Here is a 12,567-nt window from a genome sequence, read left to right as displayed (position 1 = left end):
AGCGGTGCAAGGGGGGCTCGAGGAGGGCTGCTCTACTCACTTCGTCCCAAACCTCCCGGGGGGTTGGCCGAGGGGCAAGATAAAACAGAAAAGTGATGATATGGCCATGGAAGGATTAAGGCGTCTGTTGATGCCCACCTTGGCCGTGGAAGGATTAAGGCGTCTGTTGATGCCCACCTTGGCCATGCAGCTACAGCCTGGCTTTCAAAGGAGCCGAGCGAGGCCCTGGCTGTGTTTTGCTCCATGGCTTGCAGGCACGCAGGTCCCACAGACTTCTGTGCGTTTGAGGAGGAGGAGGATCTTAGGTCTTGCAAAACTGACCCAGAAAACAATTTAGAGCACCCCTGAAATGTACCATGAGCCCATCTAAGGCTGGTTGATGGATGTGAGTGCCAGGAAGAAAGCTACCTCATTCCATGGGAGACGTAGGGTCTAGCAGATACAAGGCTACAGAAGATGCCAGCAGGTCACCCCGGTGCCTGAGGAGGGACAGTGGCGCTGAGGGCCAGCACACCTGCCTGCCGTCAGGCCTCGGCTGCGAAGTGCCCTGAACCCCCATCACAGGTTTCCTTTCATTTCCACCGCTAATTGGCACTTTTTACCCATTTTTGCATGTGGAGTGTGTTAGTGCAGGATAGGGTTATTATCAAATTAATTAGGAGCTCCCTCCAATTATTCCTGCTGTGCCTGACGGGCTCTCCCTGCTCCCCCCGAGGGGCTGATTGGCTACTATAAACTCTCCGGCTTTAAACGACTGAGCAGTGCCGCAGGCTCATTAATGGGGCTGCCTCACCGTGCTCCCCCGCCCCGTCACCTCCCCGCCAGTGCCGGCCGTGACGCTGCCGGTTTGCCTCCCTGGTGCCAGCGAAGCGCCCGGGACCCAGCGAGCCCCGCAGCACGACAGGAGTTGGGATGATGCTCCGGCTTGGTCCCGGGGAGCTCTGGGACCGGTGCCCGGGGAGCTCACCGGTGCCAGACGGTGAGTGACCCTTCTCCTTGGACAGGTCTTCATGGTGGTCCCCCACCCTGGCAGGGCAGGGGTGGTTGAGCAGCGTGGCTTCAGCTGGGGGACGTGACAGGAGGGGATGGCAGGGGACGAGCAGAGTGGAGAGATTTATCCCAGCATCGCCGCCACCGAGGGTGAAGCTGCAGTACCTGGTGTCAGGAACAGGCAGCTGAGGCTCTCGGACAGGGGACAGGGATTTATATACTGGATCTTGCAACGTACAAACCCACAACAGCAGCTAAAGCCAACCAGGGTGCAGAGATTTGCTTAATTGAGAAATAAGCACATAGTTGTGGGTCAGTGACTACACAGCTGATTGGCTGAGGCTATTTTATTTTGGAATAATTTACAGTTGTTAAATGGATTTGGAAAAGCCTTAATAGTGGTTATTAAACTATTGACTTAGCCTGACGTGTTTAGTGTAGTAATCTGTGTTTGTGTTTGTCGCTGTGAGGAGGCTGCGGGAGCCGGGAGAGGTGTTGGAGCTGGGAGAGGTGCTGGAGTGCTGCCGTCCCGCGCTGGGAGCCAGGCAGCCGTCGGGGACACAGGACTGGGTGGGCTGCGCTCCTCTTGCCAGCCAGCAAGGACACCACCTTCAGATTTTATCTGGGTCAGAAACAATGTTTGGCTTCCCCGTAGTTACAAATTCATTATGTGCATCTCCATCATCATCTGCTGAACTTAATTTAATGGCAAAAAAACCCTCCCATACAAAGAGCGGCTTTTTTGCACCTGTGCAGAAGCAGACTCATTTTTAACTCCTCTTTGCAATGAATAACTTAAAGTGAAATACTTGTGGCGTGGCCTTCTGGCCAGCAGTTCAAAACGTTACACGTTCATTTATACCACGGTGCAGGATATGTATAGCTAAGGGCTACAAAGCACGTGTTTTACGATGCATAGAAGAAATTCCTCCAAATGACCTAAGTATCTCCAACTCGTCACGTCTGCTGTCCACAGGTGATTTACAGAGCAGTTCTTATTTTCTTTTTTTTTTTTTTTTGGCATGGTGGTTAAAAAGGCAGTGGATGGATACTTAAAAGAAAAACTCCTTTTTTTTTTTTTTTTTTAATTTTTTATTTTGCTTTGTTTACCCCCTAAACCGTGCATGGTACTAAATGTTGGTCTTGCCTGAAGCGCCGTTGTGCGGGCTGGCAGCTGTGTGTTTCGCAGGGAGGCTTTGCTAGGAGGGGGCGGAGCTCTTGGCATTTTACAAAAAGCCGGTTTCTCCAAAACCTCAGTTGATGACTGAACTCCAGTAGATGTTAACTAGGAAGAAGGAATGATAAGCAGTCAGATTAAAAGAAAAAAAAAAAAAAAAAAAAAGCCTTTTCCCCCCTAGACTTTCACTCCCTTATCTCAGGCAATATTATTGTTTCATTAGTTGCCCAGTTAGCCAGAACCCCTTCCGGCAGAGACAGGACCTACATTTTTGAAAGGAAAACAAACAAACAAACCATTGCGCAGAACCTCTCATCTCTCCCTGCTAGTTTTCAAAGCCAAAAAAAATTCAAGACTCCTTTACAATATGATAGAAGGGCAGGGGAGGTCAGAGGCTGGCGTGCCGCCTTTGGAGGTCACCTTTGAGGGCTGCTGTGCTGCGGCCGAGGGCTGCAATGTTTTTATTCCCCGTCCTCTCTTAAGATCGCTGCTTTGGAAACACACCTTCAGCGCGAACAGCTCGCTGGGCTGAAAGGGGATTTTTAGGTTGCGGTGGAGAAGAAAAAAACCCGCCTATTCAGTCACAATTACAGAAATGGTGTGCAGTCCGTTGTCAGGAGCGCTGGGGTGAAGTGCCCGCGCACAGCCATGTTTCCAGCTTCAGCAAACCTTGACCAGCAATGGGAAATTCCCCGTCGTGGCCCATTTACGGCCAGGACTCCTGCACTAGCCCTGGCACACCCGTTGGCACGCCAGCAATCATGTTATTGCTTTTCCAGCCTTTTTCACAGGCCCAAGGTCAGATCAAAAGTCTCCTTTTCTGGCAGCGTTCCCAAGTTTTCCTGCGCGCTTAGCAATGCAAAACCCGAGTAACAGCGGCGACAGAACCCGTCACATCCTGGTCCGGCTGCTGCACCCAAGCAGTCACATCCCGACATGTGGAGCCGCAGCCGTGTGCCTGCAATGCGCAGCCAGGTAAGAGCTGGGCACTTTCTGCAGTAGCTTCTGGAACATCAATGTTTCTAGGGTTGCAAAAAAAAAAAAAAAAAGTGGGGAAAAGGTGTTTTGTGAGTCAGCAGCGTGTCAGTCAGCCCGAGTGCCCTCTTTTAGCCACCTCCTGGTAGCTTGGATGAGAACTGAAACTGTGGGCTTTGGGAATAGTCTCAATAAAACTTTATTTATTATTTTTTTTAATGCACCTGAAAAATTTTTCTCCCTTTTACCTTTTTACCAATGGTCATTAGTATTTTTACTTTAAAAAGACTATTTTCTTATTTAAATTATGCTACAGTTGTCTTTTAGTCTTGGAGTTGAGAGATATTTCTGTATTTTATATATATAATGTATACACACACACAAATACACACTATAGATATATATACATGTTACTGCGAGTGGGAGTTGCTGCTTTTCACACATACTTAGCTATTCAGTAGTAAAGAACAACATGGCAGTTTTCTATCACAAAATGTAAAGCACAATCAAATTTAGAGGCTCCACGTATTTCGGACCTGCATAATGTCATTGTATATATCTCCAAGTATGCTGTGGAGTATCCTGTGTGAGGGCACTAATCTAGATAGTTTACGTAAGACTGCGGAAATTCAATTCCAGAAATGAACCTTTGCATCTCTAGGAACAGCTGGAGAGGCTCAGGTCTACTCATCCCGCTCGGAATGGACACGAGGAATTTGGATTAGATACAGATGGAGTGAGGATTTCGTTAATGACAGAAAGAGAGGCAAACATGTTGAGGCACAACTGCCTGAATGCAAACGCTTAATATCTGTGTACGTGTTTCTGTCTTTCAACTGTGAACACCATAAATACGCTATCACGCAAGAGGCAAAGCATATGCAAATGTAACAATACCCCATTACCTCTCCAGCAAAAAAGAATTTTCATAACTCATTCATACCCCATTGAATAAATGCTAAGATTCACTGCTGGCTGTTAATTATCCTCTACAAAGACCTGGTTATTGTGTTCAATCTTAGTAAAGGCGCAGTTGTTATTGTAGTGTACATAGAGAGAATGGTACCTGAGGGAGCGGGGAGGAAACACGCTTGGGCAGAATTTTAACAAGGAGAGCTCTGTTGCACAGAAGGGATTCATAGGGTGGGATTTTGATATGTGCTTCAGGAAATTAAGCTTTTTCAAGACAAAAAGCCTTGCTGTGACTCTCTTGAATACATGATATTGCTCAGTATTTGAAAGATGCCAGCCACTTAAAAATTGCTCGCTGTTATTAAAAGGAATTTCTAAGACTACTTTCACTGAAGGGGAAGAAGGGAGGAACTGGTCTGTTTTTCCCCTGAAGTCTACGACCTCATCATCATATCAAGGTAGGTGTATGCAAGAGCTCACAAGGCCCATTCATCACCCCAGGGGGTTTTGAGGAGCACTTGGAGGCCACTGGCCAAAGGCAGCAAGCCACTTCCCCCACCCCAGCATGGTGGTGGAACAGGAACCTCACACGGGAGCTTTCCCTGCAGGTCCCAGGGCAACGGCACAGCAGGAGAGCACCGGCTGGCGCTGCCCTTTGGGCTGGGCGCAATGCCGAGGCCACCGGGACTCATCAGACTTCAGAAAAAGAAGAGCTGGGAACAAAGGTGACTTATCCCAGGGAGTGACGTATTTTCTGCGCTGCACTGCTGGAAACGCTGCCACTGCGTGGCATTCCAGCATGTCCAGGAAAGCTCCACTGAAGGTGTTATTTTAATGGGTGAGTTCGTTCCCACATGTCCTCCACTATTTGAATGTCAGGCAGGAGGAAGCAAAGCCTCGTGACATTTGGGTTGCTAAAGTTGTTGCTGTTGTTATGAAGTGTGTTGGTGGCTCTAGGCTCACGTGGGAGGACTAGCCTTGCTCAGAGGTATCACATCGACTGCAAGGAAGTTAATGTCTCCCCCTATTTCTTTTTCTCATTTCTACTCTACGCCCCTCTTCTCCTTGGTTGCACAGGGACAAGTACAGAGCTCACACAGGTGTGCTGCTTGCTCCGAATGTGCATGCTGAAAGGAGAGAACAAAGCATGTAGCTTCAGGTGGAAATGCCGAGAACAACAAGAAAACAGAATAAACAAAGCTGAAGAAAAGAGAAGTAAAACTTCTATAAATACCGAGCATAGCTAGGAATGAAGGGAACAGAAAGAAGATATCATAAGTCAGGAAAGTGAAGCAAGAACTTTGGGGTGAGATATAAGAAACCATGAGATATTACAGGATGATCCATAACCGTTGGTCCAGCTTACTGAGGCGCTGGCTATGGCACAGCCCTGTTGAGCTGCCCTCCCCTGAAAGGCCAGTTTGAGATGACTCTGGTAGTCCTGCCACTGCCTGCTCCACTGGGCTTGAACAGATTGGGACGCTTTTGCAGTCCCTAGTGGCTAATCCAGTAGAGCCGTTAAGAAAGCAACACCAGGAGACCCGGTTCACTTAGGAGATATCTTGGACCCTTGCCTTGTGTTGAAAAGGAAAGCCCTCTGTAGGCCTCCCCCAGAATCCCAAACTTGGTCTGACTGTAACACTGAACTAGATTAATTATACCTGCTGCTCATCTGTTAGCGCTGCGTCCAGCATTAAATCGTCTCCGACCCCTGAGCAGATCCTGTAGTTGAGAACACTGTTACCAGCTCGTGCTCAGAGACTTTCAACTTAGAGCAGCTACAAACAGTCAGCAGCTACAAACAGTTCATGAATAAGAGTGTAAATAGCGTGATATGTTGTTTTGTTCGCTCTTTTAAGTTCTTAGAGACCAAGCTGGGAGATGCCCGCTGCTGGATGGCCAGCAGGAGCTGTCGAGCGGCTCTCCTGTGGCAAGACCTGATACTTAAACCTGACGTTTGCTGCTCAAACGCTGTGTGTGGACAAGCAGGATCCCAAGGCATTTCCACTACCCATGGCTTGGGAAGTGTTGCAAGAGCATTTTGTCCATAAGTCTTCATGTTACTAGACTTATTTATTTATTTTTTTGCATTTTGGCACAAACCTGGGTCAGAAGGGAATACTGTAACTATTTTGGGGGTTTTAATAGTGTTAACTACAAACTGTGTAGTATTCTAATAGCTGCTTGCAAGGCTCTTGTTTATTTGGGAGCAATTTGTAAGTGTCACATCTGTATAACTTTCAATGTTTAATATTAAAACATCTCAAGAGGATTTTAAAGATTTTTTTTTTTTTTTCCCCTCTGTTGATTTTTGCGATGAGTCAGAAAATAGTTTGGACGCCCCTTCTGCCTCTGATTTTTCTTGACCCCCCCAGCTGTTGCCCTGCAGCTGTGGCAGACGCACGCTGCCCCTCCTGGGGTCTCACTGGCAGCACCAGGGGAAAATAGCCCTCGGCAAAATTCCATGGGAGGCGTGCTGTGCTCCATGGGTAAAGCTGCAAATTAAGAGTATGTGGGGGTTTTGTTTTGTTTTGTTTTGTTTTTTTTCCAGTTCCTGCGGGGGGGTAAGACTTGCCTTGACTAGATCTACCTTCTGGGAACACAGTGTCAGTGTGGAAGAATGCTGGGTCTTTCTGCTTCCTCGATGTCTGGATTGGATTTATCAGCCTCATAATAAAAGGATACAAAAATGAATATGCAAAGCGTTGTAAGGCAGGAAGGGTGTTGAAGGGATGTATTTGTATTCGTGTCTCAGAGGTGCCAGTGTGACAGTGTTCAGGTGCTCGGGCAGAGCGACGGAGCGGGCAGGCTGTCAGGGCTCCCACCCGAGGAGCGGTGACAGTTTACTTTCCCTCCTCCCCTCCATTTTATTCCTTCATTCAACCGAACAGCATAACCACCTAGCGCTGCAGCGTTTAAGTGCTATTTTGCAATGGACGCGCACAACCCAGAGTATGGGCTTTTCTGGGTTCTTACATTGCTTCTTGTTATTGTGACTCTCCTCATCTATTTCCAAGTGTGGCACTCCTCATGAATGGCTGCCAGTTTCTTAGGGCTCAATTCCTACCACGGTTAGACATGACATGGCAGATGAACAGTCCGTTTGCTTGTGCAGCCTTCAGTTATGGCCTGACTGGTGGCTTATACGTGGTTAGTCTTTACACATGAGGGAAAGAAACACCAAGGCAAACATCTGCAAGTCAGAGAGCTGTTGAGATGAGCTGAGACCTCTGGGGCCAAGCTCTTTTCAGTGGTGCCCGTTGGCGTCCTGTTGGACAAGGGGTAATGGGCACAAACTTGAACAAAGGAAGTTCCACCTAAACATGAGGAGGAACTTCTTTCCTTTCAGGGTGGCAGAGCCCTGGCACAGGCTGTCCAGAGAGGTGGTGCAGTCTCAGTCTCTGGAGACATTCCAAACCCGCCTGGACATGTTCCTGTGCCACCTGCTCTGGGTGACCCTGCTCTGGCAGGGGGTTGGACTAGATGATCTCCAGAGGTCCCTTCCGACCCCTGCCATTCTGTGATTCTGTGAAGCAAATGTGCATCAAAATACAGGACAGACACCTTGTCACAGTGGTGTTTGTGATCTTGCTCTTCCCACCTTGTGTTGCAGCAGCAAGAGGGTATTTGCTCAAGGGACGCCGTCTCCTGGTGAATGTTGTGCCTTAACATGACTCAGGGCAGTGCTGGTGCTTGAGCAAAGGAGCCCAGCTGGGACTGACACCTCTGAAGGGTTCAGGACCCCCTCCAGCAGAGCTGGGATCAGCCCAAAGCCCCTGGCTCCTCTCCCAGAGGAGACTGCACGCCTGGAAGAAGAGCTAGAAGAAAGGGGAGCCATATTCCTACCCCAAGAGTAGGGAAGGTCATCGAGGACACACCTGAAGAGAGAGAAGTCTAAGCAGGGTGGGCACACAAGGTAGGTGACTGTGGCTTTGGGCACTTGATACGCCTCTGGTTTGTACTGTGTGCCAGAGCTCACTCAGGACTTCAGCACAGAGGCAAATGCCCACGGAAAATAAACATGCGTCAAACACACAGGTGATGGATGGAGTGAGTAGTCTCACCAGATTCATGAGAAAAACACGGAGATGAGATCAGCCACAGGGGAAGCAGAGCAGAGACTGGGTAAAAGTGGAAAAGAAAGAAAGGGAGGGAAAGTTATCCCTTCTTTTTTGACAGTTTTGGGGACTAAAACAAATATCCAGTGTAAGAACTGAATCAGAAACATTTTTTTTCTTCTTCGTGTGAAATAAACTAAACTAGATCAAGAACTGCCCCTAAAATGCGAGCCTGCTTTCTGGAATGGAAAAAAGGAAACTTACACAGTGAGAAGGGGGTTAAAAAGTAACAGGAGGAAGGACTTTATCCTCCTTCTACTAATCCTTAACCTTCTCCTGGGAACTAGCTTTCCTGATGGAAGGATATGTCACATGAACCACACAAATTGGGTTTTTTTAGATCAAGATTTCACTTAAATGTGCCACTCCGGGCTCTTTCTGGGCTTCTTGGGTCAGCGGGTGTGCCTAAGGCGCACCAGCTAAGGGCAGCCAGAGGGCTACAGGGCAGAAAGGCAAGGGGCCGAGGGGGCGCTGGGTGCCTGGCTCTGGAGCCCTGGTGGAAGGGGAGCCAGTAACACTATTTTCTACATGACAGAGGCAAAATATCGCAACAGACCATTTCCCTGATGGCCAGATACGATGCCAGCAACTGTGAGACCCACAGTGCGTCTGGACAAGGGAATGTTATGTCTTTGTTTGGGTTACTTTTAATATCTTCCTGTTATTAACAATGATCCTGCTGAATGCCCCTTCCTCCATGCAAACATGCTGCTTGACTGTAGTCCATCGCAGCGCCGGCGGCCGTGTGGGTGCGTGGGTACCCCCGTGCCCCCGAGGAGTCTGGTTACATCTCGTACACCCACCCGGGCGAGCAAAGTGAAGGTTCGTATGGCCACCAGGTCAGGCTGTGGGGGGATTTTGATTTAATCACGTCTCATGTATGGCAAGGGGGTATCATTGTATTTTTTTTTCAGCTTTGCTTTTTCCAACAATTTTAGCTACCTCATGCGGGGAAAGTAGTATCTTTTAAAGAATACATTCTATATTTGGTAATGATTCGAGGCACGAATGTGTCTGAAGGAGAAAGGCTTTTCAAGCGGCATGCTGCTGGCTCAAAGGTTCCTCAACAAATTCTGCCGGGCTCTGCCTCTGAGCCGTGCTGCCCTCTCACCAGCCTGAGCCTTCAGGGATCAATTCGGGAACTGCTTGAGACTCGGCACGATATTCTTCAATGGCCCCTTTCTTCTCAGGAAGAAAGATACAGGGAAATGTCAGAGAGAATTAACAACTTAGATGGGCGGGTGGCAAGGCTTGAAAACCGTACAGAGATGATTGAGAGAGGAGCACTGTCCTACAACGAAACAGTTACTAATACTGCACAGGTGCACTTGGAAAAAAATGTTTACATTTTTTTTTTTTTTTTAAGTACAGCACAACCTTAAAAAAAAGAAGTGGAAAAAACAAATCTAACTAATCTCCAGCCAGTATCTTGGCAAATAGCAGTAACTGACACAATGTTGGGAATGGCTTCCATTAACATGCAGGCTGAAAAACTCAAGTTGGCTGTTAACGCCCAGGGGCCGTAATGACACGCTTCCTATGCACAAGCGCGTGCCGAAGGGTCCAAACCAGGGAGCGCAAGGCCGGGCAGCGGCAGGCTCTGCAGGATTCCCCACTCGGACACTGAAGAACCCAAGAGGACACCGAGTCATCGATGAATTCAGAGCCGCTCCCACCATTAACACCTTGAGTTGTTTCCTTTCTGCGTAACTACGGCCGCACGGTACAAGCAGAACCTGGGCTGGTGCTGCGTGGGCGCTGCCCCTGTAGCCGGCCGCCTGCTTCCCAGGATGCTAACTGATGCTGCGTGGCAGAAATCTGCAAACTGTGAAGGCATATGTATGTGGAAAATCTACAACAGGAAGGAAAAACATTTTTCCAAAGAACAGAATGGAGCAGTAGCCAAATAATTAGGCACTTACTCAAAACAGAGGACAAGGAATGATGATGTTTTTTTTTTCTTCTTGGAGGTGGAAAGGTGGTGAGAGGGAGGATGGATTTGGATCCAAAAAATGGGAGTTTAGTTCTTGGTTCTGCCGTGACCCCTGGCACGGCTCTCGGTACTCCTGCACATCGCATTCATGTCTGTGAAATGGGGATAATCTCTTCCAGGACCAACTGAGATTTTATGAGGAGAAATATCCTTGATGGACCGAGTCCTCGGGCAGGGAGGCAGAGCACTATCGAAGGGAGTTCTTGGATTTCTATAACAGGCATTGCTGAATTAGATAAGCAACAAGCCAGGATTTCAAACAGTTTTTGAGTGGAACAGTGTTGGTATCCAACAAAGAGGAAATGTTTTATATCAGGAGATAAGGATATTTTGTTTCTCACAGTGTAAACAAGAAAATATTTGTCTTTGTAGATTAGCTGCAGCAACGAAAATACTTTGCGTAGTCACTAGTTGGGAGTTCTCCGACTCTGCTAATGCATCCCAAACGGTACAAACCAGAATGGGGAGTTGAATTAAATACGAGATACTGGGCAGGTTGAGGCCTTTTCACTCAGGGTACATCAGGTTGTGTTCTCTGTGAAGTCTCTTCTCTGGTTGTCATCATCACACCCGTGACCTGCGTATCAAATGTGGAACAAACGGTAGACGAACCGATGAGGAGACGGGAGAAAGGAGCATTAGCTCACTGTCATGTTGGTGGCCACTCGTTTTTGATGTGCGACTGGCCGCCTCTTGACCCCTGTGGGAAATCATTAGCATACTTTAATTCCCATTGATTTCTATTTGACAAAAACAATATCTAATTCACACTTTTTCACAGAGGCCAAATCGGGGCTCTTTATGCTGACTTTCACAAATAAGTTTCTTCTCCCCAGAAGCAGATGGCAAAGTTTCACAGATCATTTGGAAACACCTAAAATTGTTTTTTGTTTTGTTGTGGTTGGTTTTGGGTTGTGTTTTTTTGTGGCCTTAGAAGCCCCTCTCCTTCGTTGCCTGAAAATCATGGGAATAAGGAAACATTTTCTGACTGCAGCACTTCCAACTAGGAGCATTATCGTGAATTACAGAACTGTGAGGGTCTGGGTCCCAGAAACTCTGAAATAAAGTGCGAGTTTAACTCCTAGGCCATGCAGAGTCATACTGCCCCGGGGTCTTAACGCCTCAGGGAACAGTAAATAAGAATAAGGCAGCTTTCTCCCTTTGGCCTAGAATTAACTTGCAGATTTAATCGACCTGTTTTATTGCAGATGTTTACGTTGAATTGTCCTACTACAGGAATTGTCATTCATCCAGGAAATAAAATGGCCCCAATGACTTGAGTGTCACATAAAAAAAGGTAAGAGCACTGCCAAATTTCTAAGGTTTTATGATACTGTTCCCTCATACTGTTAAAATTAAAGTCAATTTGTTGAATATTTGCTTATTTGAAAAACACGCTATTCTAACTTCCTCTCTGTCTCCTTAAGTAATGAATGACAGAGCACACAAAGAAAGCTACTTGTCTATTTTATTTTAGATCGGTGTAGGAAAAAAAGGGACTGACAGGTATAACGTACTGAAGAGAATGGGTATTTACTTTCCCATAAAATTGCAAAATGCAGCTAGTTTAGAAGACCGTAACTTGATTTTATTGCTCCAAGCCTTGGAGATTCTTATGACTGTGCCAGGTCATTATTATTCTCTTAGCAACAAAAGATTAGGAAAAAGTTCATTAAAAATATCTCAGGCTAACCTCACACGTGTGTAGCAGCAAGAAGAATAATCATGCCACACACATCCCTTTGTCACCCTGTGACAAGAATGGGCACTTCTGTTTTTCTCGGAGTTAACCTTTTGGGGAAGAAGAGGGGAATAGCAGGATTTGGCTGCTGAATTCTTTCATTATCTCTCCTTCCTTTGTGTGGGGCACGAAGGACGGTGAATCAGAGCACTGCTAGATGTGGCTGCAGGCATCCAAGGCGGTCTATGTGCATTGATTGCCTCAACACCTACCAGCAAGATTGCTGAGCTTGAGAGCCAAGTTTCCTCGCTACACAACATGAAGAAGAATAAAAAGTTCCTGGACGATATTTTTAGAGACGTGACCGTGCCGAGCAAAGGAGGGTCTGAACAGTACAGTGCAGAAAAGAGGTAGACATGAAAGATGAGTTACTGTGACTAGGACATAAAAAGGCAGGCAGTCATCCAGAGGGGATTGCGAATGTTGGAGTACCAGAGTTTTTCCCTGGATGCGTGGGGTGAAGCAAACAAACCTTGTCAAACATGCCCCAGCTATGATCAGGAAGGAAATGTGACTGAGCCGAGCACTACAGTGCGTAAGGGTTGGGAAGACGGCGTGTTTATGGGTACATCATGCAGCAGCCAGGTTGGACCCTCTCTCGCTTTCAGTTTTCCTTTGGCATCCAAGCGAGATGCCAATGACACGTGGCACTGGTGTGTGT

Source organism: Rissa tridactyla, chromosome 7 (genome assembly GCF_028500815.1).
Source record: "Rissa tridactyla isolate bRisTri1 chromosome 7, bRisTri1.patW.cur.20221130, whole genome shotgun sequence".
NCBI classification, from domain to species: Eukaryota; Metazoa; Chordata; class Aves; order Charadriiformes; family Laridae; genus Rissa; species Rissa tridactyla.
Note: the sequence above shows the minus strand (reverse complement) of the source record.